Source organism: Archocentrus centrarchus, chromosome 3, assembly GCF_007364275.1.
Source record: "Archocentrus centrarchus isolate MPI-CPG fArcCen1 chromosome 3, fArcCen1, whole genome shotgun sequence".
In the NCBI taxonomy this organism is placed as follows: domain Eukaryota; kingdom Metazoa; phylum Chordata; class Actinopteri; order Cichliformes; family Cichlidae; genus Archocentrus; species Archocentrus centrarchus.
This window is the reverse complement of record NC_044348.1, coordinates 16332628-16339896: the sequence shown is the minus strand read 5'-3', so window position 1 is coordinate 16339896 and position 7269 is coordinate 16332628.

Sequence of the window (7269 nt, the reverse complement as noted above, 5' to 3'; positions counted from 1 at the left end):
GTTTTTGAATATGATAAAGCCCCCAAAAAGCCAATTCATTTGCCTGAATAATAATAATAATAATAATTAAAACCGCAAGCGGTGATATCGGGCCCTCGCACTCCGCGCGCGTCGACCTGTGGCGCTCGTCGACCCGTGCCGCACTCGGAGGTTTTGTGATCGTGATGGGTCTCTAGAAAGTTGAATTCTTTTATAGGAAAAGGTATCTTTTGCTCTCGGCATAGACGCAATGGAATATTTGGGGGTGTGGTCACGGCTCCAGCATGCAAAATAGGGCATGGGTCTGATTGACTTTTTTGATGGGCTGTTTGTCTAGATGATGTGGAGCCAATTTGGTCTCACTGGGTGAAATGCCCTAGGAGGAGTTCATTCAAATAGCAGGCCTGAAAATGGCAAAAATTGACACTTTCAATTGAAGATGCTGGACTTCCTGTAGGGTTTGGAGTATGGCTCCAAGAGACTTTTTTGTATGTCTTAGGATGTTACATGAGTGTGCAAAATTTCAGAGCTGTAGATAAAATGTAACTCAGGGGCTAGCTAAAAAACATGGTATATTATGATATTTAAAGCTGACAGTAGGGGGCGCTCTAACGTTTATGGACTTTATGCATATCAATGTGTTCAGGGCAGGAGGCTTATCAAATAGATGAGGATTTTGTAAGGAATGGTGAAAGATATTTCATGTATTTCAGAGCAAAACTAATTCTGTGGACGGTCATACAAATTTTCATTTGCTTCTGTAGGGGGCGCTATTGCGCCTACAGTCTTGAATCTGTAGTTATGGATTCAGCCTGGGTGTGTACATGAGTGATTAAATTTTCAGCCTGATCAGACAAAGCATGTGCGAACAAGTGCACAAACAATTTTGGTGGTGAGGGAGAAAAACAAAGGCCAAATTTAATGGCCTGGTGTGACAAGGCCGTTTAATATTTTTTAAAGATTTCCACAATATTTGATGGGCTACTTGTGTAGATGATCTGGAGCCAATTTGGTGTCAGTGGGTGAAATGCCCTAGGACGAGTTCGTTCAAATAGCAGGCGTGGAAATCGCAAAAATTGACACCTTCAATTGAAGATGGCCGACTTCCTGTAGGGTTTGGGGTATGGGTCCAAGAGACTTTTTTGTACGTCTTAGGATGTTACATGAGCCTGTACATTTTCATACATGTAGATAAAACGTAGCTCCGGGGCTACTCAAAAAACATGCTATTTTAAGATATTCCGAGCTGCCACTAGGCGGCGCTCTAACGTTTATGGACTTTATGCATATGAGTGTGTTCAGGACAGGCATGCTTATCACACCACTGAAGTTTGAGCCAGATTGGGCAAGTTGGCTTTGAGTTACAGCCATTTTTGTGTTCATGGCGAATCATCGCACTTTGCCGTCCCATAAGGGTCACGCCCTTTTGTCAAAAACTCACAGTTTTGAAAACACAGTAAGTCCAACTTCTTAAGGCTTTCCAGGTGAAATTTGAGATGGTTCTGCTAAACCACCTTGGAGCTGGACCTCCAAGTGTAAAATATGACATTTCCTGTTCCCACTAGGTGGCGCTGCGACTGATATTAAATATTGTCATATGTATGTGTTCAGGGGGGCACCCTCATCCTACTGGAGAAGTTTGATGCACATTGGATCATGTAGGTATGAATGAGAGGCAATCAAAATTTCATGGCGAATGATCAAAGTTCAAAGGGGCATAAGGACCCCTCCCCCTTGGCAAAAACTCACCATTTTCGAGATTTAGATTCCCCTGGGGGTGTAGGTTAGACAAACCAAATATGAAGATGATAACGTCTAAAACCTCTGAGTTATTAGAAAAAGTGTGAGGGCTGCAAATCGCCAAATTTGCATAATTAATTCAAAATGGCGGACTTCCTGTTGGGTTTAGGGCATGGCTCCAAGAGGATTTTTTGTGCGCCTGGACATGATATACATGTGTATGAAGTTTCATTCATGTACGTGAAACACAGCGGTGGGGCTCCAGTTTAGGGGGCGCTAGCGAGCCATTTGGGCGCGCCCTTGCCCGAGCCCATTAAAATACTTAAATTTTCACCAGGTGTGACGCATGTGCAAAGTTTCATGAGTTTTTGAATATGATAAAGCCCCCAAAAAGCCAATTCATTTGCCTGAATAATAATAAAAATTAAAACCGCAAGCGGTGATATCGGGCCCTCGCACTCCCTGCGCGTCGACCCGTGGCGCTCGTCGACCCGTGCCGCACTCGGAGGTCTTGTGATCGTGATGGTGTACAGAAGGTCTGTAGAAAGTTGAATTCTTTTATAGGAAAAGATATCTTTTGCTCTCGGCATAGACGCAATGGAATATTTGGGGGTGGGGTCACGGCTCCAGCATGCAAAATAGGGCATGGGTCTGATAGACTGTTTTGATCAGGATGATGTCAAGAATGTTGAAACACATTTTCATACATTTCCGAGAAACTAAGTTTGTGGATGCTATACAAAATTTCATTTGCTTCTGTAGGGGGCGCTCTTGCAGCTACGTATAGCCTTGAATCCATAGTTATGGGTTCAGAGTGGCTGTGTACATGAGTGATTACATTTTCAGGCAGATCGGGCAAAGCATGTACGAACACGTGGCCAAACAATTTTGGTCGCCATTGAGAAAAATGAAAGCCAACTTCAATGGCCTGGTGTGACAACACCATTTAATATTTTGTCAAGATTTCCACAATATTTGATGGGCTGTTTGTCTAGATGATCTGGAGCCAATTTGGTCTCACTGGCTGAAATGCCCTAGGAGGAGTTCATTCAAATAGCAGGCCTGAAAATGGCAAAAATTGACAAAAATTGACACTTTCAATTGAAGATGCTGGACTTCCTGTAGGGTTTCCAGTATGGCTCCAAGAGACTTTTTTGTACGTCTTAGGATGTTACATGAGTGTGCAGAATTTCAGAGCTGTAGATATAATGTAGCTCTGGGGCTAGCTAAAAAACATGCTATTTTATGATATTTCAAGCTGCCAGTAGGTGGCGCTGTAACATTTATGGACTTTATGCATATCAATGTGTTCAGGGCAGGAGGCTTATCAAATTGATGAGGATTTCGTAAGGAATGGTGAAAGATAGTTTCATGCATTTCAGAGCAAAACTAATTATGTGGACGTCATACAAATTTTCATTTGCTTCTGTAGGGGGCGCTATTGCGCCTACAGTCTTGAATCTGTAGTTATGGATTCAGCCTGGGTGTGTACATGAGTGATTAAATTTTCAGCCTGATCAGACAAAGCATGTGCGAACAAGTGCACAAACAATTTTGGTGGTGAGGGAGAAAAACGAAGGCCAACTTCAATGGCCTGGTGTGATAAGGCCATTTAATATTTTGTAAAGATTTCCACAATATTTGATGGGCTACTTGTGTAGATGATGTGGAGCAAATTTGGTCTCACTGGGTCAAATGCCCTAGGACAAGTTCGTTCAAATAGCAGGCGTGGAAATGGCAAAAATTGACACCTTCAATTGAAGATGGCCGACTTCCTGTAGGGTTTGGGGTATGGGTCCAAGAGACTTTTTTGTACGTCTTAGGATGTTACATGAGCCTGTACATTTTCATACATGTAGATAAAACGTAGCTCCGGGGCTACTCAAAAAACTTGCTATTTTAAGATATTCCGAGCTGCCACTAGGCGGCGCTCTACCGTTTATGGACTTTTTGCATATGAGTGTGTTCAGGACAGGGTGCTTATCACACCACTGAAGTTTGAGCCAGATTGGGCAAGTTGGCTTTGAGTTACAGCCATTTTTGTGTTCATGGCGAATCATCGAACTTTGCCGTCCCATAAGGGTCACGCCCTTTTGTCAAAAACTCACAGTTTTGAAAACACAGTAAGTCCAACTTCTTAAGGCTTTCCAGGTGAAATTTGAGATGGTTCTGCTAAACCACCTTGGAGCTGGACCTCCAAGTGTAAAATATGACATTTCCTGTTCCCACTAGGTGGCGCTGCGACTGATATTAAATATTGTCATATGTATGTGTTCAGGGGGGCACCCTCATCCTACTGGAGAAGTTTGATGCACATTGGATCATGTAGGTATGAATGAGAGGCAATCAAAATTTCATGGCGAATGATCAAAGTTCAAAGGGGCATAAGGACCCCTCCCCCTTGGCAAAAACTCACCATTTTCGAGATTTAGATTCCCCTGGGGGTGTAGGTTAGACAAACCAAATATGAAGATGATAACGTCTAAAACCTCTGAGTTATTAGAAAAAGTGTGAGGGCTGCAAATCGCCAAATTTGCATAATTAATTAAAAATGGCGGACTTCCTGTTGGGTTTAGGGCATGGCTCCAAGAGGATTTTTTGTGCGCCTGGACATGATATACATGTGTATGAAGTTTCATTCATGTACGTGAAACACAGCGGTGGGGCTCCAGTTTAGGGGGCGCTAGCGAGCCATTTGGGCGCGCCCTTGCCCGAGCCCATTAAAATACTTAAATTTTCACCAGGTGTGACGCATGTGCCAAGTTTCATGAGTTTTTGAATATGATAAAGCCCCCAAAAAGCCAATTCATTTGCCTGAATAATAATAATAATAATAATAATAAAAAAAAAAAAAAATAATAATAATAATAAACGAAGCAATTACAATAGGGCCTTCGCACAGTTCGTGCTCGGGCCCTAATTAAAACCGCAAGCGGTGATATCGGGCCCTCGCACTCCGCGCGCGTCGACCTGTGGCGCTCGTCGACCCGTGCCGCACTCGGAGGTTTTGTGATCGTGATGGGTCTCTAGAAAGTTGAATTCTTTTATAGGAAAAGGTATCTTTTGCTCTCGGCATAGACGCAATGGAATATTTGGGGGTGTGGTCACGGCTCCAGCATGCAAAATAGGGCATGGGTCTGATTGACTTTTTTGATGGGCTGTTTGTCTAGATGATGTGGAGCCAATTTGGTCTCACTGGGTGAAATGCCCTAGGAGGAGTTCATTCAAATAGCAGGCCTGAAAATGGCAAAAATTGACACTTTCAATTGAAGATGCTGGACTTCCTGTAGGGTTTGGAGTATGGCTCCAAGAGACTTTTTTGTATGTCTTAGGATGTTACATGAGTGTGCAAAATTTCAGAGCTGTAGATAACATGTAACTCAGGGGCTAGCTAAAAAACATGGTATATTATGATATTTAAAGCTGCCAGTAGGGGGCGCTCTAACGTTTATGGACTTTATGCATATCAATGTGTTCAGGGCAGGAGGCTTATCAAATAGATGAGGATTTTGTAAGGAATGGTGAAAGATATTTCATGTATTTCAGAGCAAAACTAATTCTGTGGACGGTCATACAAATTTTCATTTGCTTCTGTAGGGGGCGCTATTGCGCCTACAGTCTTGAATCTGTAGTTATGGATTCAGCCTGGGTGTGTACATGAGTGATTAAATTTTCAGCCTGATCAGACAAAGCATGTGCGAACAAGTGCACAAACAATTTTGGTGGTGAGGGAGAAAAACAAAGGCCAAATTTAATGGCCTGGTGTGACAAGGCCGTTTAATATTTTGTAAAGATTTCCACAATATTTGATGGGCTACTTGGGTAGATGATCTGGAGCCAATTTGGTGTCAGTGGGTGAAATGCCCTAGGACGAGTTCGTTCAAATAGCAGGCGTGGAAATCGCAAAAATTGACACCTTCAATTGAAGATGGCCGACTTCCTGTAGGGTTTGGGGTATGGGTCCAAGAGACTTTTTTGTATGTCTTAGGATGTTACATGAGTGTGCAAAATTTCAGAGCTGTAGATAAAATGTAACTCAGGGGCTAGCTAAAAAACATGGTATATTATGATATTTAAAGCTGCCAGTAGGGGGCGCTCTAACGTTTATGGACTTTATGCATATCAATGTGTTCAGGGCAGGAGGCTTATCAAATAGATGAGGATTTTGTAAGGAATGGTGAAAGATATTTCATGTATTTCAGAGCAAAACTAATTCTGTGGACGGTCATACAAATTTTCATTTGCTTCTGTAGGGGGCGCTATTGCGCCTACAGTCTTGAATCTGTAGTTATGGATTCAGCCTGGGTGTGTACATGAGTGATTAAATTTTCAGCCTGATCAGACAAAGCATGTGCGAACAAGTGCACAAACAATTTTGGTGGTGAGGGAGAAAAACGAAGGCCAACTTCAATGGCCTGGTGTGATAAGGCCATTTAATATTTTGTAAAGATTTCCACAATATTTGATGGGCTCCTTGTCTAGATGATGTGGAGCAAATTTGGTGTCACTGGGTCAAATGCCCTAGGACAAGTTCGTTCAAATAGCAGGCGTGGAAATGGCAAAAATTGACACCTTCAATTGAAGATGGCCGACTTCCTGTAGGGTTTGGGGTATGGGTCCAAGAGACTTTTTTGTACGTCTTAGTATGCTACATGAGCCTGTACATTTTCATACATGTAGATAAAACGTAGCTCCGGGGCTACTCAAAAAACATGCTATTTTAAGATATTCCGAGCTGCCACTAGGCGGCGCTCTAACATTTATGGACTTTATGCATATGAGTGTGTTCAGGGCAGCATGCTTATCACACCACTGAAGGTTGAGCCAGATTGGGCAAGTTGGCTTGGAGTTACAGCCATTTTTGTGTTCATGGCGAATCATCGAACTTTGCCGTCCCATAAGGGTCACGCCCTTTTGTCAAAAACTCACAGTTTTGAAAACACAGTAAGTCCAACTTCTTAAGGCTTTCCAGGTGAAATTTGAGATGGTTCTGCTAAACCACCTTGGAGCTGGACCTCCAAGTGTAAAATATGACATTTCCTGTTCCCACTAGGTGGCGCTGCGACTGATATTAAATATTGTCATATGTATGTGTTCAGGGGGGCACCCTCATCCTACTGGAGAAGTTTGATGCACATTGGATCATGTAGGTATGAATGAGAGGCAATCAAAATTTCATGGCGAATGATCAAAGTTCAAAGGGGCATAAGGACCCCTCCCCCTTGGCAAAAACTCACCATTTTCGAGATTTTGATTCCCCTGGGGGTGTAGGTTAGACAAACCAAATATGAAGATGATAACGTCTAAAACCTCTGAGTTATTAGAGAAAGTGTGAGGGCTGCAAATCGCCAAATTTGCATAATTAATTCAAAAAGGCGGACTTCCTGTTGGGTTTAGGGCATGGCTCCAAGAGGATTTTTTGTGCGCCTGGACATGATATACATGTGTATGAAGTTGCATTCATGTACGTGAAACACAGCGGTGGGGCTCCAGTTTAGGGGGCGCTAGCGAGCCATTTGGGCGCGCCCTTGCCCGAGCCCATTAAAATAC